The 22,422-nt window shown below is 40.9% G+C and overlaps 1 long non-coding RNA gene and 7 other non-coding genes across 8 annotated transcripts; 7 read left to right on the forward strand and 1 right to left on the reverse strand.

Moving 5' to 3' along the window:
* Positions 1-205: 205 nt before the first annotated feature.
* LOC116676992 (uncharacterized) lies at positions 206-1,621 on the forward strand. The gene is made up of 3 exons (XR_004328886.1): positions 206-331; positions 770-891; positions 1,583-1,621. It is a non-coding gene; the product is annotated as an uncharacterized LOC116676992 (long non-coding RNA).
* Positions 1,622-11,409: 9,788 nt separating this feature from the next.
* Positions 11,410-11,526, forward strand: LOC116676995 (U5 spliceosomal RNA). Its single transcript, XR_004328889.1, has one exon. It is a non-coding gene; the product is annotated as a U5 spliceosomal RNA (small nuclear RNA).
* A 277-nt stretch (positions 11,527-11,803) lies between these two features.
* On the forward strand, positions 11,804-11,994 carry LOC116676993 (U2 spliceosomal RNA). Its single transcript, XR_004328887.1, has one exon. It is a non-coding gene; the product is annotated as a U2 spliceosomal RNA (small nuclear RNA).
* A 1,853-nt stretch (positions 11,995-13,847) lies between these two features.
* LOC116676996 (U5 spliceosomal RNA) lies at positions 13,848-13,963 on the forward strand. The gene has a single exon (XR_004328890.1). It is a non-coding gene; the product is annotated as a U5 spliceosomal RNA (small nuclear RNA).
* A 278-nt stretch (positions 13,964-14,241) lies between these two features.
* LOC116676994 (U2 spliceosomal RNA) lies at positions 14,242-14,431 on the forward strand. Its single transcript, XR_004328888.1, has one exon. It is a non-coding gene; the product is annotated as a U2 spliceosomal RNA (small nuclear RNA).
* A 2,069-nt stretch (positions 14,432-16,500) lies between these two features.
* Positions 16,501-16,572, reverse strand: trnav-aac (transfer RNA valine (anticodon AAC)). The gene has a single exon. It is a non-coding gene; the product is annotated as a tRNA-Val (tRNA).
* A 242-nt stretch (positions 16,573-16,814) lies between these two features.
* On the forward strand, positions 16,815-16,886 carry trnad-auc (transfer RNA aspartic acid (anticodon AUC)). Its single transcript has one exon. It is a non-coding gene; the product is annotated as a tRNA-Asp (tRNA).
* Positions 16,887-21,372: 4,486 nt separating this feature from the next.
* On the forward strand, positions 21,373-21,445 carry trnar-ccu (transfer RNA arginine (anticodon CCU)). The gene has a single exon. It is a non-coding gene; the product is annotated as a tRNA-Arg (tRNA).
* The last annotated feature ends 977 nt before the right edge of the window (positions 21,446-22,422 follow it).

A 22,422-nucleotide genomic window follows, 5' to 3' on the forward strand; every position in this document is an offset into this window, starting at 1 on the left:
TCCTAATGGAGCTAGCGTTAGCTCAGTTAGATGTCCGCCTGAGAACGCTGCTTGTGTACTCTGACGGGATTTACTAAGAAGAAAGTTTGGAATATTTCCCAGGATATGACAATGAACCAGGGTCGTAATGCAGAGTTCCGGGCTGTACAAGGAACGGTGACACTTCTCATAGCCTTCCCAAGGAAGCAACCACTTGACGGGCTCGGCTGCTGTTTATAAGGAGATCCCAGGAACGTTTTCACCAAAGACAGTTCAAAACTTTGGACAATTTAAAGCAGGATTTGCTAGCTGCGTTGCTGTTCCGACTGTCTGGTCATCCCAACCACAAGCTGTAAGTAGGATTTCGTCATTAACAGTAACATTGGCATGCTAAGGTATCCTGTAGCTAGCATAGGTAGGCTGAATGTCTGTTGATAACTGTAATGGCAAAGGGGCTAACGTTTCATTTTCCTAACTGTTCCATCGAATAAATACCCGTGTTGTCATGTAGCTCCATCTATAGTTCACATGCATGTTTGTCCCACTTTGTCAGGTTCATTTTTATTGTATTCAGCAAGAAAGCTAACTGCAGCTGAGTAGAATCATGATCGTTTGGTTGCTAGCTAGCGCTAAGCTGTAACGTTACTCAGCTAGCTAGCTAGCTCTGTTATCCCCGTTGCTTCGACAACAGAACTGGAAACGTTATCATTTCATATGATATCTAGTCAATCTCGTGAAAACAGTGTGTAATAGACTGCAATGTATTGATTTGCAGTTTTTTTTATTTCAGAGCAACGCTATGTCACAAGGACAAGACGCGAAAGATGCAGCTTGCCATACAGATGCTCCGAGTGTGTCATCTCGGGGACACAACTGTCTCATAAGACATCAAGACCGCACATATCATACAAGGTAACCTTTCTAATTATTCTTACAAACCAGACGTCTTATAGTGTTTGTGTAGCATTGTGACTGGGTAGCATTTAGCAAGCAGTGTTATCTCATGTTATCATGATGAGTGAGTGCCTTTTATCAAATATGTGAGCCATTACAACACATTAGTGAATATTAAAGTAGGAATAGAACTATTCATCGGGGATTATCACTGATTGGTCTGATCTCAATCAATTGCATTCCTTTTGTGGGAGGGGGGGCTGGTGAAAATAATTTGGACAATAGCAGGAATGTGTTTGTATACAACAGGTATGACTGAATGCTAGATTGTGTTTGACGATGCCTTTTGCAGGTATGTACCGCCCTATGAACTTTGTCATTCAACAAAACAAGTCTTTAGAAAAGGCAAATGTGAATGGGGGACAAATTGTCTGCAGAAACTGGTTTTGTTCAGTGAAGGAGTGAGACACAAACATGGTCTAGAGACATCAAGCCTAATGGCCGGCCATAATAATGTAAATCATTTCAGATTTAAGCTGCTCCCACTGTAAGACACTTGTAACAACACTGGTTAGAGTCCTGCTTTGGCACAGCTTAGAGGTTTAGCAACTGCTTTTCTATGATTCAACTGGAGTATTTTGCTTGGTGTGTGTAAAAGGTAATACAGTTATGTTACAATTTTATGTTTTTGTTTGATTGTATCTTGCAGCCACAACGGAAGACAGCCAGGGGAAACTAATGTACAGACTCCTGTTCCCAAAGGCCAACAGGGGAGTTACACCGTCAAAGAAGTGAAGACAGAGACAAAAGTTTGTAAGTTTAAATATTTTTTTATTACAAACAAAAAATACTAAATTGCATCTTATCGGCACTCAAATAACTTTTCACACACTGCAAAACAACAAATCTGAATGTGCAATGATATAGGTGCTAATGACTTTTCACACACACAGGCTATGTCTTAGACCTGACGACTGGTTTTGAGGAGATCATCCACGACCCCCTTCCTTATCTGGAAGCAGTCCTGTGCCCCAGGACCTGTGTGCTCAGCTCGACAGGCACCCAACCCGACATACTGCCCTGAAACATCCAGAAACTCCCTCCACGCTGCACGACACAAGAGGGGTCACGGCACGGACCTTCTACTACCAAGAAAACCCAGCACCAGCTCACAAAAGTCCTATAAGCCCTGTGTCTGCATTGCCTACAAAGAGAACAGGGTGTAGTGGACAATCACATTTTTTAGATTTAAGAGTAATGATGATGTTTTTGAAACAAAATAAAGTAATTTTGTTGTCTTGATAATACTGTGTTTTTGTAATAATGCTGAATCAATAATCAATGCGTATTGTTATAAACATTTTATTTAGATACTTGAACTGCTAACAGTGGTATCAAATTGGCTTCACCTTTCCATCCATCTGATTCTCAACTGGCCATGGTCAACTCTGTAAATATTCATTGCATTTTGCAAAGAATATATATTGAGGCACGATGAAGGCCAGGATGGTGAGCCATACAGTTATCTCCTCAGGAATCTAGTCATTCTTATTCTTCTGACCTGTAAAAACAAACATTGAGCCTGTTGTTATTTCATAATGTTGAATGAGCAGAAAGCATAAAGTAGCTTGAGTTAATGTATCTCTAGTTTTATATTTAACTGAGGTATTTATTGGCAACATATTTTCTCTCTCTGGGGCATGTGTGCACAGTTTCCACAAGAACACCTGCCAAGGTAAGATACTACATTAGATTACTACATGTTAAGAAGGTAATAATCTCATAGTCAGATGATCTAATCTGCATGATAGTAGTTCCAAGATAGCATTAGACGTAGCATACAAACTGAACAGAAAAAGGCTCCTGTCCAGCTAAATGGACGTCCTGTTGTAAGATAACATTACTTCTGGGTGGTAAAGAATGTACGTAACTCATAATCACAACAATCACTATTCAGCAGAGAGTATACGGTAACAAATGTTACAATGTGACTAAGAGACTTTCGTTGAGGCAGTTCTATGAACTGGCCACTAACTTTTCTGCCAACTGGACATCTTGACGAAATTGCGAGGGTACAAGTTTGTAAAATATTTGTCCATGTGCAAATAATAAGTTATGTTGCTTACAATACTAAAAACAAAGGCTAATACAAAGTTATTCTTAGGCTACAACACGAGTGGGAGTATTACACTAGTGTGACAACAAACCTCTAATGTTGAAAAAGCAAGTAAATGCTAAATGACAAAACTTACAGTCTGAAGAAGTCATTTCCAATTTACTGGCAGGTTGTCCTCGATGTCAGATCCTTCCTCTGATTCAGGCTCAAAACAGATACGTTACCATGCTTCTGCCACCTTGGATGTTTTAGTCATGTTTGTGGCCGCAGCAAAGCTCGTTGCACACCACACCAATCAGCGCGCAGCTTATTTAAATATTCATGAGCAGACCATATAAGGCAGAATAGCTCTCGTTTCAAGCAGGTCAATTTAGCAGGGTGGTGTGAGGGCCAAAAGAACAGCTAAAACAACATTTTTAGCCCAACAAGTTACATACCCTATCAGGAGACTCAAAGAACAGCGTGATAACTCTATACAACCATTCTATCACCCCTTTAAATCAACTCGCGAAAACAATAGTGCAAGTAGGCTAATGCATGTTAATAAAAATAAAGCAGAGCACATGCGGAGAAGACAACGCAATAACTGTTAAACACGTTTATTTTTCGGATCAGAGCTGCAGCTGATTTGACACATGAGACTCCAGGATTAATCTTAGCCTGGTTGTTAGCCTGCTCTGGACCAGGCTAGCCGCAAAGAATAAATCTCCATGGTTACTTGGCTGGGCTTAATTCAATCTGGTTTCGTGCAACCGAGTCCCAAGCTAAATTCATCCAGGATAACTTGAATATCCCGCTTGATGCCTTATCCTAGTTTCGTGCAACAGGCCCCTGGTTGTTAATGTAATTGGAAGGAGCTCCAAATTTGACAGTATTGACTGGAAGTGATAGGCTTTGAGTTACATGGGGGATACACACTTTGCCTTCAGTCTCGTAATCACCATAAAATTAGGTATCACGAAATTTGAACTTGTGTTGCTGCAGTCAAAGTATACAGTGCTCATCCTGAATGGGCCAGTATAGTGCATCAGAATTGCTTGTTGAATGTCTATTAACTTTGGAACCCCTCTTTCCCCACAGCTTTCAACTGTCAGACATGGGTGGGGGAGTGGGCACTGTGTCCAACCCTTTCTGTGTAAAAAACAACTAAGAAGTCTCTTGGATAAGAGACAAAACTTCTGCGGAGGACCTTTTACCAAGTCCAATGTCCCCGTGCCCAGTTGTGCCACTTTTGGGTAATAGCATGGATCAAGAACCAAAACGGACACATCTGGACTCATTGTGGGAATTGTACGGCAATATATGACACATTTAGACCATGAAGACAGTTATCATTTATTTCCCATCTGGCAGGTTTATTGTGGATTCAGTTGGACATTTTGAAGATAATTGCACATGTTGACCCAATTGTCAGTCTATTTCCCATCTGGCAGGACATTTCTGGATTCAGGTGGACATTGTGGACAGAAACATTGGTGGATCTTGATTCCCACCATAGGATTTGGTCTGTATTGCACATTCCCTTCACATCCCGTGCAATTTATTGCCAATGTCAAGCACATTGCCACACTGGTGACTTTCTTCCATGTCTCCATGTCTCCATATATTTGGGCTGACAGTTGAGAAACCTTCCCTTGTTAACTATGACATGGATGACTGAGACCTCTATATCATGACATGTTCATCACTATATTATAATTTTGAGACATCTATCATGATATATTTATAATTTAGGGATAGCCTACTGAACATTTGTTGGATCAGTCAGGATGGCCGAGCGGTCCAAGGCGCTGCGTTCAGGTTACAGTCTCCACTGGAGGCGTGGGTTCAAATCCCACTCTGACAATAGTGTTTTCATCTGGAACTAATGTCTGAGTTTGATATTTTTTTACACAGAAAGGTTGGGCACAGTGCATGTGTTGTCACACATGTAAAGTTACTGACTGTGATTTAACTGAGGGATTCGGTGAAGTTATCTTTTGTTTTGTAAAACTTTGGGTTGTGTACAAAACAGGAGAAAAGGGTTCTTTGTTGCATCCAGGTTGTTATGTATAACAGATAAAAAGCGCAAATTGACATCATTCCATCCAGTACGGGCAAGATGGGGTTGACAGATAGATTTTAAAATCCACACAAATAAACAGTCAACATAGCTGTTTGCAGGATTTCCGTAAAATTTACGGAGATTAAACTGGGCGATAGTGGAGACAGGTCCTACTGATCAGCTGTTGGATCAGTCAGGATGGCCGGCAGTCCAAGGCGCTGCCTTCGGGTCTCAGTCTCCATTGGAGGCGTGGGTTCAAATCCCACTTCTGACAATTAGTGTTTTCATCTGGAACTAATGTCTGAGACATATATTGGGAATAAAGAACTTAGCAATTCTTTGTATTTAAGCGGAAATGAATGTGCGCAAAAAAACTCAATGGTAAGTACAGCATTTTGTGAGCATCTTTATTGTAAACACATGTGAAGTTACCATGTGTTTGTACACAGTAGACATATCTACTGCTGTATTCACTGTCTGTGGCCAGTCCTTCAAAACCTGTTCTTAACATCCTCTGAAAAATAGCTAACTAATGACTTAAGTTGGCCAATAATTGTTTTTTTTTTTCATCTTCATTGTGATTGTTGTGTGGCCTTTACTAGCATACATGTGGAGATTATGAAAGAAACTGTCTAGCAAACCCTTGCAACACTTTGAAAGGTTCCATGGTGTAATGGTTAGCACTCTGGACTCTGAATCCAGTGATCTGAGTTCAAATCTCAGTGAACCTGATTTTAAGTTGTTGTCTGCATTAGCTTAAGTTAACTGTAAGTCTTGTTTGTTTGTAATATCCATAGAGATTCGTGGTGTAGTATGGAACCATTATCCTGACTTTTATGTATTAATCGCGATATCATGTGTCAGACATTATTCCAGATGAAAATACTGGTTGTCAGAAGTGGGATTTGAACCCACGCCTCCAGTGGAGACTGCGACTCCTGAACGCAGGTCCTTGGACCACTCGGCCATCCTAACAGATCCAACAGATGTTCAGTAGGACCTGTTTAAAAATTATAAATACTAAATTAAACATGTCACTCTATTGTAGGTTCTCAGTCATCCATGTCATAGTTAACAAGGGAAGGTTTTCTCAACTGTCAGTCCAAATATATGGGCGTTCATGGAGACATGGAAGAAAGTCACCAGGGTGGCAATGTGCTTGACAATGGTATGGCATTGGAAATAGACTGACAATTGGGTCAACATTGTGCAATTATCTTCAAAATGTCCAACTGAGTCCACAAATAAACCTGCCAGATGGAAATAAACTGATACTGTCTTCATGGTCTAAACGTGTCGAATATTGCCGTACAATTCCCACAATGAGTCCAGATGTGTCCGTTTTGGTTCTTGATCCATGCTATTACCCCAAAAGTGCACAACTAGGCCAAGGGACATTGGACTTGGTAAAAGGTCCTCCGCAGAAGTTTTGTCTCTTATCCAAGAGACTTCTTTAGTTTGTTTTTTACACAGAAGGGTTGGACACAGTGCCCACTCCCCCACCCATATCTGACAATTGAAAGCTGTGGGGAAAGGGGGGTTCCAAAGCTAATAGACCATTCAACAAGCAATTCTGATGCACTATACTGGCCCATTCAGGATGAGCACTGTATACTCTGACTGCAGCAACACAAGTTCAATTTCAGTGATCCCTAATTTTTATGGTGACTGAATGCAAAGTGTGTATCCCCCCATAAAGTCAAAGCCTATCACTTCCAGTCAATACTGTCAAATTTGGAGCTCCTTCTGATTACATTAACAACCAGGTGGCTCCTCAACATGCCCCCACCACATACTGTTTACAGTCTAAATGACCAAGGACATTACACCTGTAAGCTTACTTTACACTAGATGTTGAAAGTTGAAAGGTTGATCTTTTTCACCCTGTGCTGGGCTTAAAAACAGGTTCCACTGAGATTTGAACTCAGACCACTGGATTCAGAGTCCCCACCCATTTCATGACAACCTAACCCACTTCCAGGTTAATCCTGTCCACTTCCGGGTTTGGCCAGATACAGATACAGATAATTCATATGGTTAACAGATACAGATACAGCTGTACGTGCTAATCTTTATTAAACACTTCTTGAGTTAACCTTCCACTTTTTTTTGCCTTTTACGTACATAACTACAGCTCTGATTTAATACAGGACCAATGTCAGAGATCGTGCAGATCTTTCACAGCTAAACCAATTCCCATACCGGGAGCTGAACCAGGGCCTGGGTGAAAACCAGGGTTTTCCTTACTATTAGAAGTCTTTAAGAGCAGCAACCAGACCTTTTGGACACCACTTAGGCCAAATGAATGTAAAATCAAACCAACTGAACGCTTTCTCAGATCTACTGATTGTAGTTTCCAGAGGACTCCTTAAGAATGCATGTAAAGGTTACTTAGGCAGAATCCAGACTTCTAGACCATATGGGACTGACACGTTGAATAATAACAGTGATTTTATGAATACATCCATAGATATGCCAGGAACAGGGCAAATACATATAAATACAAGATACATATATCATTACATGAGTTAGGTTCGGGGAAATGCATATCAGGGCATAGGGCTAATACAGCTCTCATTTAATACAGGACCAATGACACAGACCTTGCTGCAGACCTTCATCGGCTAGACATCGATTCCCATACCGGGAGTTGAACCCAGGCCACCTGGGTTAAAACCAGGAATCCTAACCGCTAGACCATATGGAACATTAATAACAGGAAAATGATTACATGAATCAATTCATAGGCTGGCTCGAAACAGGCCTTCTCTTGATTGTGAAGAATCTTCTTAAAAAGTTTTATCTTGAAGCTTTTGAGTGTTCTTTTGGTTTTTATCTGCTTTAACTATTACCGGACGGCGGGGGCACGGAGCAGAGCAGAGCGTCCGTTAGGGAGGAATCCTCCTCCGTGTTCAGCTCCATTTTGAACCTGTAAGCTCACTTTAAACTAGATGTGGAAAGTTGAAAGGTTGATCTTTTTCACCTGTGCTGTGGCTTTAAACAGGTTCCACTGAGATTTGAACTGAAATCGCTGGATTCAGAGTCCAGAGTGCTAACCATTACACCATGGAACCAAATGCAAAAATGCAAAAATCTGTCTCAATGACCAGATGTGTTGCAAGATTTGCAATCAACAGTGCATTGTCCAGCGATGGTGGTATAGTGGTGAGCATAGCTACCTTCCAAGCAAATGACCGGTGTTGGATTCCCAGCCATCGCAGTAATTTCTTTGAGTCATGTTACTTTTTAACTTTGATTTATACAATAGCAGTGCAAGCATTTTCCCATGGTTTGATTTCCAGCCACTACCAGTTTTTGAAGCCATATACAACATAAACATTACATATTCCACCCAGGTTTCTTCTCTTATTCCGTGTAACACAAAAAAAGTTTAAAAAATCTGAAAATCTTCAAGGGCTGTAGCTCAGTGATAGAGCACATTTTCAGTCTCAATGCCCAGATGTGTTACAAGATTTTCAGTGAATATTGTGCTGTCCAGCAATGGTGGTATAGTGGTGAGCATAGGTGTCTTCTAAGCAGTTGGCCTGGGATCAATTTCCAGCCATTGCAGTAGTTTTCATTGTGTGGTTACTTGCTTTATTTGTGAAGATTAGCCAGAAGGGTTACTCGTCCACCTAATTTGATAAAATATTAGATCTCTGTTATGGTACAAATAAGAGAGCATATCAATCAATCAAGCTGCCTCCACGAGGATCCACAGACTCAGTCAGTGCACTACGATTTGCACTTTGCCCTTGTCTGATAACTCCTACTAACCAATTGAAAAGTTTATGAACATTTGTGCTAACAGATATTGCTTTTTTCAAGTTGTTGTGGCCGAGTGGTTAAGGCGATGGACTAGAAATCCATTGGGGTCTCCCCGCGCAGGTTCGAATCCTGCTGACATCGAATGGCATTCTTTAAGAGTGAGAGCAAACCACATCACAGCGAACCTCATTTCCTTGTGGGAGTCATCCCAAAAGGATTAATAAACATAAGTCTATGTCTATCTATGAAAAATCTGAAAATCTTCTTCTTGTACTGTAATATATTTATTGTGTTACGCTCCAGTTTTTATGGGTGTCATGGCGGTTATGAGCACTGTAGCTTCCATTTTTATATTTATTGAAACTTGACATGCCATTAAGTTTACTCTTCTGCAAGTGGAGACATTTCACATCAGACACTTGCAGCAAACAGATGATTTGTTAACAGACTGGAAATAGACTTCATGCTGATAGCATAACAATAGTAGAGAATGGTTTTGATCCAAAACCCTCTGGGTTAGGGGCCCAGCACGCTCCCGCTCTGCTCTCAGGGGTTAGAAAATCTGTGATTGACATTTTGAGGCAAGGTGGCAACCAAGGCTCCAACAGCTTACGGGTTGTAAAGTTAAACATTTGGTAGACCTTACAACTATCTTTTATGTGAGCTTCCTGATTACTCACACATTGATTATTCATATGTAACACTTGTGATTGGCTGGTGTTTAATGCAAAGAAAGAACTGGAGCATTTATTGTTGAGAAAAAGTAGACTGACACTGAAGTATTGAGACAACAGTGACTGAAAATCTAATTCAATCTACATATCGGTCTTCATAAAGCTCTAAATAGATTTTCTCACCTCAGAGTCATCTGGAGCACGTAACGATTAGCTTCTGTCCCTCTGAACCCTGAGTGAAAATCAGTCTGCAGTGAATGAGATGCAGTTCCCCTCAGTCTAGCGCAAGAATATATTTCAGGGATCATTTCTATGGGGCGCCGTTTGTAAACGGCTCGTGCTGAAAATAACAGCAACATTTTGTCACATTAGCTTTAAATAATGTTTAAAAAACTGGTATGAAATTTTGAGGGTCACTTTCTTGCACATTTACAACAATATTTGTCAACTTGGAAATATTTTAAATAGTTAAATCCAAATATTAAATGTTACACCTAAATGTTAAATGTTAAATCTATATGCTAAATCTAAATCTAAATGTTAAATCTAAATCTAAATGTTAAATCTAAATCTAAATGTTAAATCTAAATATAAATCTAAATGTAAATAGTAAATCTAAAATCTAAATCTAAATCTAAATGTTAAATCTAAATATGAAATCTAAATCTAAATGTTAAAATCTAAATCTAAATGTTTACTGTACTATGTAAGGACTACAACCCCACGTTCACCAGAATCTACTGGTTACTATGTAAGGACTACAAACCCCACGTTCACCAGAAATCTACTGGTTACTATGTAAGGACTACAAACCCCCCGTTCACCAGAAATCTACTGGTTACTATGTAAGGACTGCAAACCCCACGTTCACCAGAAATCTACTGGTTACTATGTAAGGACTACAACCCCACGTTCACCAGAAATCTACTGGTTACTATGTAAGGACTACAAACCCCACGTTCACCAGAAATCTACTGGTTACTATGTAAGGACTGCAAACCCCACGTTCACCAGAAATCTACTGGTTACTATGTAAGGACTACAAACCGAAGTTAAAAACAAACCTGAAGCTGAAGAAACCCTAAACGTTAACGGAACAGATCCGCAGACCGAATTGACTGACGGAGCAGGAGAGAGCGAGAGAGAGAGCGAGAGAGAGCGCATTTCTCCATGTTCTGTGTGTGTGTGATTGATCCGAGCGGGTTTGTAGGCGGGGGGGGGGGCGCTGTGATTATCACAGAACGCTGCGCGGCCAGTTGAGGAGTTTTATTCAATCCGAGCACGGATATTGACTCATATTACTCGGATAATACTTGTGCTCGGCAAAAGTGCTTTATCCGTACCGGATACTCGTTTCAGCCGGACACTCGGATCACCCCTAGTGTATATGCAGTAATATAAAAGAAAGTTGATGTCATAATGAATAGTGATGATGACATAATGAATGGTGATGATGAATCAAAAAGAAAGTTGATGTGTATATGCAGTAATGTAAAAGAAAGTTGATGTGTATATGCACAAATCTAAACCCCACGCATCGACCCGGTATTGCAGCGTCACCGGGAACGGTGCACCCATCTTCTGTCTTCTGGAAAAACAATTAACGATGCACGTGAAGCTGCCCGTTGCCCAAACTGTCAACGGACCTGAAGAGACATGGCTGGCAGATTTTACCGCCAGAAATTGTCCTAAAAACTGAATGATCTGTGAAACCTCGTTGGGTTCCTGGTATCAAAACGTTGTTATAATACTTGACAAGATAAAGCCATACAAAAGTGTAGCAAGATTTGCACTTTTGATTGGCAGAAAAACAGCAAGGACAAAATATAGGTGAGGCCTTGGATTTGGAAAAGCGGCACACCAAGTGAGAATTACCGCGAGGGTTGGGACTGGGAAGACTGGCGTTTTCGGCTGCTCTCGAGAGTGGGCTGTACTTACTCTGGTTTCTCTTCATAACGCACAAGTCTTTCGCCTTTTACTAAAGACTTCCGTGGAGAGGAACGCCTATGAGTTGAAATTATTTTTGGTGGGCTTTGCTGTTTGGCTAAGCCTTTTGTACTTGTGAAAAACAAATATGCTCTCCAAAAGGAAACTCAGATTCTTAAACGTAGCCAAAATGTGACAGCATGGGAATATTGCACGTTGGCAGGAGCTTGACCAATTGGGAAAACCACAATTGCCGTCTTTAACTAAAACTTTTGTGCTTCCCCATGAAGCGCTTGGACGGGGGTGCTAAGCAGCAGCTGTTATGTCCATTTAAAATTACTGGACCGTGACAACTGAGAACCGTCCGGGGAGGTCGCATCTGACAGCATAGAGGTGGTGGTCATCGCTTCTCGGCCTTTTGGCTAAGATCAAGTGTAGTATCTGTTCTTATCAGTTTAATATCTGATATGTCCTCTATCAGGGGACAACATATTAAATGGATTTTTAGCAATGGGAGTTGAAAAAGGGGCTTGCTCCGTTCACTCCACGCATCGACCCGGTATTGCAGCATCGCTGGGAACGGTGCACCCATCTTCTGTCTTGTGGAAAAACAATTAACGATGCACGTTGAGCTGCCCGTTGCCAAAACTGTCAATGGACCTGAAGAGCAATTGATATGAGTTGATCAAAAATTGTTATATTTATTGCTGATTTGAAAACTATTTACATGACAGCATCGAGCTTCAGATCAATGGTGTTGTCATGGTAACAAACAAACTATATACAGAACGTTTTGCAACAATTAATACAACACATGCTGTTGCAATTATGAAGTAAAATGTAATGAAAAAGAGTTTTCATATTCAATATAACTTTCTTTTTTTAACTTTTTATTTTTTTATGATCAGTGTGATTTTTTTTTTTTTTGGTTCTTTTTATTTTTTTTATTTCCACACCAGGTATATGTGTGTGTGTGTGTGTGTGTGTGTGTGTGAGTGTGTGTGTGTGAGTAAGAGAGAGACACAGAGAGAGAGGGGGCGGGGGGGGGGCAGCTGACAGTAAAAAAAAAAAAATCTCCGATGGCAGAGACGCAACTGGAGTCGCATTTAAAACAAGCAGCATGTCTGAAACCCACGTTCACCAGAAATCTACTGGTTACTATGTAAGGACTACAAACCCCACGTTCACCAGAAATCTACTGGTTACTATGTAAGGACTACAAACCCCACGTTCACCAGAAATCTACTGGTTACTATGTAAGGACTGCAAACCCCACGTTCACCAGAAATCTACTGGTTACTATGTAAGGACTGCAAACCCCACGTTCACCAGAAATCTACTGGTTACTATGTAAGGACTGCAAACCCCACGTTCACCAGAAATCTACTGGTTACTATGTAAGGACTACAAACCCCACGTTCACCAGAAATCTACTGGTTACTATGTAAGGACTGCAAACCCCACGTTCACCAGAAATCTACTGGTTACTATGTAAGGACTACAAACCGAAGTTAAAAACAAACCTGAAGCTGAAGAAACCCTAAACGTTAACGGAACAGATCCGCAGACCGAATTGACTGACGGAGCAGGAGAGAGCGAAAGAGAGAGCAAGAGAGAGCGCATTTCTCCATGTTCTGTGTGTGTGTGATTGATCCGAGCGGGTTTGTAGGCGGGGGGGGGGGCGCTGTGATTATCACAGAACGCTGCGCGGCCAGTTGAGGAGTTTTATTCAATCCGAGCACGGATATTGACTCATATTACTCGGATAATACTTGTACTCGGCAAAAGTGCTTTATCCGTACCGGATACTCGTTTCAGCCGGACACTCGGATCACCCCTAGTGTATATGCAGTAATATAAAAGAAAGTTGATGTCATAATGAATTGTGATGATGACATAATGAATAGTGATGATGACATAATGAATGGTGATGATGAATCAAAAAGAAAGTTGATGTGTATATGCAGTAATGTAAAAGAAAGTTGATGTGTATATGCAGTAATGTAAAAGAAAGTTGATGTGTATATGCACAAATCTAAACCCCACGCATCGACCCGGTATTGCAGCGTCACCGGGAACGGTGCACCCATCTTCTGTCTTCTGGAAAAACAATTAACGATGCACGTGAAGCTGCCCGTTGCCCAAACTGTCAACGGACCTGAAGAGACATGGCTGGCAGATTTTACCGCCAGAAATTGTCCTAAAAACTGAATGATCTGTGAAACCTCGTTGGGTTCCTGGTATCAAAACGTTGTTATAATACTTGACAAGATAAAGCCATACAAAAGTGTAGCAAGATTTGCACTTTTGATTGGCAGAAAAACAGCAAGGACAAAATATTGGTGAGGCCTTGGATTTGGAAAAGCGGCACACCAAGTGAGAATTACCGCGAGGGTTGGGACTGGGAAGACTGGCGTTTTCGGCTGCTCTCGAGAGTGGGCTGTACTTACTCTGGTTTCTCTTCATAACGCACAAGTCTTTCGCCTTTTACTAAAGACTTCCGTGGAGAGGAACGCCTATGAGTTGAAATTGTTTTTGGTGGGCTTTGCTGTTTGGCTAAGCCTTTTGTACTTGTGAAAAACAAATATGCTCTCCAAAAGGAAACTCAGATTCTTAAACGTAGCCAAAATGTGACAGCATGGGAATATTGCACGTTGGCAGGAGCTTGACCATTGGGGAAAACCACAATTGCCGTCTTTAACTAAAACTTTTTGTGCTTCCCCATGAAGCGCTTGGACGGGGTGCTAAGCAGCAGCTGTTATGTCCATTTAAAATTACTGGACCGTGACAACTGAGAACCGTCCGGGGAGGTCGCATCTGACAGCATAGAGGTGGTGGTCATCGCTTCTCGGCCTTTTGGCTAAGATCAAGTGTAGTATCTGTTCTTATCAGTTTAATATCTGATATGTCCTCTATCAGGGGACAACATATTAAATGGATTTTTAGCAATGGGAGTTGAAAAAGGGGCTTGCTCGTTCACTCCACGCATCGACCCGGTATTGCAGCATCGCTGGGAACGGTGCACCCATCTTCTGTCTTGTGGAAAAACAATTAACGATGCACGTTGAGCTGCCCGTTGCCAAAACTGTCAATGGACCTGAAGAGCAATTGATATGAGTTGATCAAAAATTGTTATTTTATTGCTGATTTGAAAACTATTTACATGACAGCATCGAGCTTCAGATCAATGGTGTTGTCATGGTAACAAACAAACTATATACAGAACGTTTTGCAACAATTAATACAACACATGCTGTTGCAATATGAAGTAAAATGTAATGAAAAAGAGTTTCATATTCAATATAACTTTCTTTTTTTAACTTTTTATTTTTTTATGATCAGTGTGATTTTTTTTTTTTTTGGGTTCTTTTTTATTTTTTTATTTCCACACCAGGTATATGTGTGTGTGTGTGTGTGTGTGTGGTGTGTGTGTGTGTGTGTGTGTGTGAGTGTGTGTGTGTGTTGTGTGTGTGAGTAAGAGAGAGACACAGAGAGAGAGGGGAGGGGGGGGGGCGGGGGGCGGGGGGGGGGCAGCTGGCAGTTAAAAAAAAAAAAAATCTCCGATGGCAGAGACGCAACTGGAGTCGCATTTAAAACAAGCAGCACGTCTGAAACCCACGTTCACCAGAAATCTACTGGTTACTATGTAAGGACTACAAACCCCACGTTCACCAGAAATCTACTGGTTACTATGTAAGGACTACAAACCCCACGTTCACCAGAAATCTACTGGTTACTATGTAAGGACTACAAACCCCACGTTCACCAGAAATCTACTGGTTACTATGTAAGGACTACAAACCCCACGTTCACCAGAAATCTACTGGTTACTATGTAAGGACTACAAAACCCCACGTTCACCAGAAATCTACTGGTTACTATGTAAGGACTACAAACCCCCCATTTCACCCAAAATCTACTGGTTACTATGTAAGGACTACAAACCCCACGTTCACCAGAATCTACTGTTACTATGTAAGGACTACAAACCGAAGTTAAAAACAACCTGAAGCTGAAGAAACCCTAAACGTTAACGGAACAGATCCGCAGACCAGAGAGAGAGAGAGAGAGAGAGAGAGAGAGAGAGAGCATTTCTCCTGTTCTGTGTGGTGTGTGTTTGTGTGTGTGTGTGTGATTGATCCGAGCTTGTTTGTAGGCGGGGGGGCGCTGTGACTATCACAGAACGCTGCGCGGCCAGTTGAGGAGTTTTATTCAATCCGAGCACGGATATTGACTCATATACTCGGATAATACTTGTACTCGGCAAAAGTGCTTTATCCGTACCGGATACTCGTTTCAAGCCGGATACTCGGATCACCCCTAATATAAACATCAACTTTCTTTTTCATTAATGCATATACACATCACTTTTCTTTTGATTATTGCATATACCACATCAACTTTTATTGATATCAAAGCATAAACACATCAACTTTTATTGATATTAATCCATATACCATCAACATTCTTTGATATTACTGCATATAAACATTAACTTTCTTTTTCATCAATGCATATACACATCAACTTTTGTTTTGATAAATGCATATACAGATCAAATTTCTTTTTGATTAATGCTTAAAAAACATCAACTTTCTTTTTAATAAGTGCATATACACATTCAATTTAGTTTTTATTAATGCATATACACATCAACTTTCTTTTTCATTAAGATAAGATGGTGCTTGAACATGAAGAGCTTTGTAGGTGAGAAGAAGGATTTTAAATTCTATTCTGGATTTTACAGGAAGCCAATGCAGAGAAGCCAAACCAGGAGAGATGTGATCTCTTTTCCTGGTTCCTATCAGAACACGTGCTGCAGCATTCTGGATCAGCTGAAGAATCTTTATGGACTCTTTTAAGCAACCTGATAATAAAGAATTGGAGTAATCCAGCTTAGAAGTAACAAATGCGTGGACTAGTTTTTCTGCATCAATTTTCGACAGGATATTCCTGAATCTCTGAATGTGATGACTACTGCACTGGGGAAACTTCGGCAGGCCTGGCCACGATTTCACGTCAGGGAGATTTTTCCGTGAACGTCATAGAGTTTAACTTCGCAGAGTTTGATTATGCGAAGTCAATACAACAAAGAAATGTGTTTCCGCCCTGTTTCGAACAGGGACCTTTCGCGTGTTAGGCGAACGTGATAACCACTACACTACGGAAACTGACGAAAAGCATTTATTTTGCATATTTGTGGGAAAATGCACCATTTTATATTTTACTGCAAATGTTCAAAAAGCTACAAAATAGAGATTTTAAACTAGATTCAGTCACAGATGCTTTGTCATGGATTTGAATGATAGCAAATATGTAGTAAACCTAAATATTTCTACATGCATTGACTGTGGTCTGAATGTTGGAATAGCGCCACCTATTTCTTGATGTGCCAAATATTAGGCTTGGGCATTCCTCGTTAGTATAATGGACAGTATCTCCGCCTATCACGCGGAAGATCGGGGTTCGATTCCCCGACGGGGAGATTTTTCTACCAGCTAACCAATGCTACAAGGCCTCGAGGAAGTCCCGGCGAACGCGTGGGACTACTCGGGAAACTGGACCTTGGCTCAAGCTGTGTTCAGCATGGGAGGAGAACTCCTGATCCAAAATGGGAATATTTTCAAGCGATGGAATGAACGAAACGTCACAAGGCAAAGCAGGAGTTTGAAGAGTGTCAAGTCTGGCCACCTTAGAATTCCGGTTATGCTCTTTGCAGACGATGTGGTTCATTTGGCTTAATCAGGCATTGATCTACAGCTTCCACTGGGGTGAATCATGAGGGGGAAAGTGGGCCTTGGCTCAGGCTGTGTTCAGCATGGGAGGAGAACTCCTGACCCTAAATGGGAATATTGTCAAGCGATGGAAAAAGCATATCTACTGGACATGAACAGCACCTCACAAGGCGCAGCAGACGGTGGAAGAGCAACTATATTGATCTCATGTTATTTTCCAGATTGGTTCAGCTGCTAAATTTAAATTATCAGTCAGGATTTACTGACTAACTGACCGACTGACTGACTCCTAACTGACCTCAGGCCTCAACACCAACAGCAATTTCATGTGTTAACAGGTCGAGTTTTACATTTAGGTCGACACTTGATTTCACAGTCACTTGCTTTGAAGCCTGGGTAGCTCAGTCGGTAGAGCATCAGACTTTTAATCTGAGGGTCCAGGGTTCAAGTCACTGTTCAGGCAGAGTTGCACGTTCTGCTAGATGAGTTGTCCATTTGACATGCTTGTATGGACATGGACAAATTCAGACACTATCATATCATGGGTGTTCCATGCGCAAGTCTTTAAAAGAATTTTGACTGTTTTTCAAGCAGGTTTGTATCATAACAATGTTGTTGGTAAGTCTAAATGAACAATGGGCAACCTCCATCCATCTTGCTAGCACCCACATCTCTGTACTCATCTCCCTGCTTGGATAGTATGTCCAAGGACATACCATTTATGGTCTATAACCCTTTTCATTGGTTTGCTACCACTCTTAAATAATTCCTTTCATTGTATCCCTCTCAGAAATAACCAAAGAATGACAAATTCCATTCATGTGCTTGTGTTCAACCACCTGTCACTGTATTTTTAGCAGCAGTAGTGTTTTTTAGTTTTTTTAAACACCTGCCCCGTGTGAGGGTTGAGCTCACGACCTTCAGATTATGAGACTGACGCGCTGCCTACTGCGCCAACAAGGCAACAAAAGACATTGCAATGGTTGGTCTCAGTCTTTGGATGGTATAGGTAGCGCCCCGTCAGACATGTCATTTAATTTACTATATAATCATTTTTGAGACAGGTCCTACTGAAGATCTGTTGGATCAGTCAGGATGGCGGAGCGGTCCAAGGCGCTGCGTTCAGGTAGCAGTCTCCATTGGTATTTTCATTTGGAACTAATGTCTAAGAGTTGATATGGGGAATAAAGAACTTAGCAGTTCTTTGTAATTAAGAGGACATGAATGTGCATGAGAAACGCAATTCCAAGTGCAGTGTTTTGTGAGCATCTTTATTGTCAACACATGTAAAGTTCTTTAGGGGCCGTAGTGGATGAAATGGTAAAACATTTGGCCCTGGATGCATAGAATTCCTGCCATATTGAGAGACAAAGTTTGAGTGTCCTGAAAAAAGAGTCTTGAACTCTATCTCGCCGACCTCTTTTTTTTACTGTTTCTTGTTATGTCACGGCAAGAAGTATTATGCTTTTGAGTCGTTTGTCCATCTCTACATCAGAATCAGAAATAAAAAAACATCAGACATATGCAGTCTCTGTGGCGCAATAGGTCAGCGCAGTCGGCTGTTAACTGAAAGGATGGTGGTTCAAGTCCACCCAGGGACGTTTGTTGCTTAAATAACCTGGAGTGAGCCAACTCTGGGATTTATCCTTCTTCAGGAGACTATAGAGCAGCCCAAGATAACCCAAAGCCTTATGTCTATCAGAAGATACAGTTCTGGAACCATGTACATATTAATCTTTACAGTCATCAGAGATGGGAAGTAACGAAGTACAAATACTTCGTTAACAAAATAACGAAGTACAAACACTTCATTACTGTACTTAAGTAGATTTTTCGGATATTTTTACTTTACTCTTTAATTTTGGCGACTTTTTACTTTTACTCCTTACATTTTACCACAATATTGGTACTTTCTACTCCCTACATTTTACAAAATTGGCTTGTTACTTTAGTTTTGTGCTAAAGTTCGTCTATCAGGTGTGATTTGGAGTCCATGTTGGAGAATAGCGCGGACACACGCCTCACACCACGAGCAGGCGCGCACGGTACACGGAGACAAAAGTGAGAGAAAAGAAAAAGAGACTAGCTGTCTGGAGGATAACCAGCTGAGATCGTGTGTGCGTCTTTGAGAACTGTAAGTCATAGAACTGATGTTGTCAGTTCATGTAAGCCTGTTGTTGTATTGGTCTGTAGTTCTGGTACATTTAAAAGTTAGCTTGTTTACGTTCTTCTACTGTTGGCTAGGTTACACCTGGCTGTTGATTCGATATAATGGCGATTGTTGAACGTCCTTGCTCATTAAGATAATGTAATTAGTAGTTGGTTTATTGTTATTATTTACAAACATATATGATTCCTATACATTGTGTATGGTAGCCTTTACAATGTTGTTTATTTCATTTATTACCACACACACATTCATAGCAGAGCTGCCCCCCCCCCATGTTTATACTGATGATTGATTGTAATAAAGCAGTAACAGAGAGTTGTCTCCGTCTGTGTTTTAACAGACACACCTGGGCCGAAGTTGGAAACCACAATCAGCTTTAAATCCAGTTCTAATCTAGTCCTCACTAAATTTCAAATAATTTCCCTGGAGTTACCATTACAAAATTTACTCTAATTAAATTGGAACATACACAGACTTCTCACAAAATCACACTTGAATTCATATCTTGCTACTCGGTCAGAATCTTATTAACCTGGAGTCCCAGTCTCTGTCAATATAAATAGGCTATATGTTTATGTATGTTTTAGGACTATTGGCAGACGGCCATTTAAAATGTAGGCAATGGCATATAAAGAATAAAGAATAAAGAGTCTTTTCTCCATGTCCACTGTAGTTTCTCAGTGTGCTCTCTAGTAACATGTGTCTGGTCCAGGGAGCTTTGTCATTCATAAGGCTACTTTTACTTTTATATTTTAAGTATATTGCTAAGCCTGTACAGATGGAGGAGAGATGAAATGTGTCAGTAATATAGGAGATTGTTGGCTGGAAGTATGGAGATACTAATATGCATTACTTAAAAGGAGAAAACTAAAAATATTCTATGGTCATGTAAGTATGTGTTTTCCAATAAAAAGATTGACTGAGAATAATTACTTGGTCTATAAGTGATGCTCAGAGGCCGACATGGCCCTTCTATGTTCATGTCAGTATGTGTTTTCCAATAAAAATTTGACTCGAGAATAATTAATAGTCTATAAATGATGCTCAGAGGCCCCACATGGCCCTCACCTTGTTCGCAATAGGTCAGCGCAGTCGGCTGTTAACCGAAAGGATGGTGGTTCAAGTCCACCCAGGGACGTTTGTTGCTTAAATAACCTGGAGTAAGCCAACTCTAGGGTTTATCATTCTGCAGGTGAATATAGAGCAGCCCAAAGATAACCCGAGTGGCCTTACCTTTATCTGAAGGTACAGTTCTGAAAACCATGTACTGTACATATTAATCTTTACGGTCATTGGTATGCAGGTCATGTGATGTAATACAAGCAAATACATAAGGCCAGACAGAGACAAAAAGTGAGAGAAAAGAAAAAGAGACTAGCTGTCTAAAGGATAACCAGTTGAGATTGTGTGTGTCTTTGAGAACTGTAAGTCATTTAACTGATGTTCTCAGTTCATTTAAACTAATGAGGAAGAATTTGACAAATCAAAATCAAGTCCAGGAACTTATTCTTTCAAACATCACACCTAAATCTCTCAAGTCCTGACCATTCCCTGACCGGGAAATTTGCAGATGGTGATTCAGAGGAGATGTAACAGTTTAAAGTTTAAAGTAACTTAATTTTCTAAATTGTCCGCCTGCAGTGCCAACGAGAGCTCTTCTCTAATATTACCGGGTATGCAATAGCTATTCAACTTCGGAAGGTATTGTTGATCTCAGAAACAACGATAGACAGCACCATCTTATCACAACGCCCATGTTTGTGTTCCTTCAAAGTTTGCAAAAACATTCATCTGAACTCGCAAATCAATTGATGAGATTTTGGAGGTCAAAGGTTCAATGTCAAGGTGACTGTGTCCTCATGTCTGGCCATCCGATTCTTGTGAATGCAATATCTCTGGACGCCTAGAGGGAAGCACTTTAAATTTGGCATACATAACCACTAGGAGTCGCGGATGAACTGATTTCGATTTTGGAGGTCAAAGGTCAAGGTTACTGTTTCATTACGTCTCCAGAACTGTATATGTATTTCTCCTGAACTGGTGATGGGGATGGTTTGTGGATGAAAAACCCAGTGGCCTAATGGATAAGGCACTGGCCTCCTAAGCCAGGGATTGTGGGTTCAAGTCCCATCTGAGGTGAATTTCAGCAGATTGGCACAATGGAAGCGTCCTGGGCCTCTGACCAGAGGTCGATGGATTGAAACCATACTCTGCTAACTCTGATTTACATGGTGAAATGAATCATGTTATACCTGCTGGAAAAGTTGTTGACAGCCCATGAAAAGTGGCAAGTCAGTTCATGCATCTTAAAAAATTGACATCCACTACCCTGTCAGGATCCTGTAGCAATGCTGACTTTCCAGTGATGTGGATTGGCTGTTTTGATCATATCCATCGGTTGCATGGATGGGACATCAATACCCCGGTTCTATCACCTGGTTGCTGTCTTGTCTTTGTCGTTCAACGACTATTTGGGCTCACACCTTAACACACCCGAAGCATCTCAGCCTAATCACGCTGCACCTCAAAGGACTCTCAAGCACTCCCAGCTGTGCTTTTGCAGAAGAGTGCCTTGTTTTCTTTAGCTTGGGAAAAGGCTTTAGCTTATGACAAGGTAAACAGATTGCACCATTGTGCTACTCATTAGTGGGTCCACTTCAGTTATGTATTGAAGCACATCCTTAGAGCTAATGGCCCTCATTTATTAACCTAACGTACGACAGGCTTCACGTGAGATTCATGAAACGTTCCTCTCACACCAATCAAAGCGTAAGAATGATCGTAAATTGATAAATGCAGCGGCTAGAAACGATTGTAATTTAAATATCACACCCCAATATATTCTCAGTTTTGAGGCCTCGCCTCTATTATTTATGACATGGCCAGACATAATCCGGCTAAGAAGCGGCACTTTTCAGAGGTGGGGATTTAAAGCCTGACATCCCAGGTGCTCTGGTGCAGCCAGATACCACCAGGCCCAGGGGAATATGCCGCCTAAGAAAATGCAATCCTACCCGATGAGAAGAATAAACATTGTGAAAATAACGAAAATATGAATACATTAAACATATACAGGCATTGAACATATTTCTGCAGTCTCGGTCTTTGGATGGTAT

Source organism: Etheostoma spectabile, unplaced genomic scaffold (genome assembly GCF_008692095.1).
Source record: "Etheostoma spectabile isolate EspeVRDwgs_2016 unplaced genomic scaffold, UIUC_Espe_1.0 scaffold00004192, whole genome shotgun sequence".
Taxonomy (NCBI): Eukaryota; Metazoa; Chordata; class Actinopteri; order Perciformes; family Percidae; genus Etheostoma; species Etheostoma spectabile.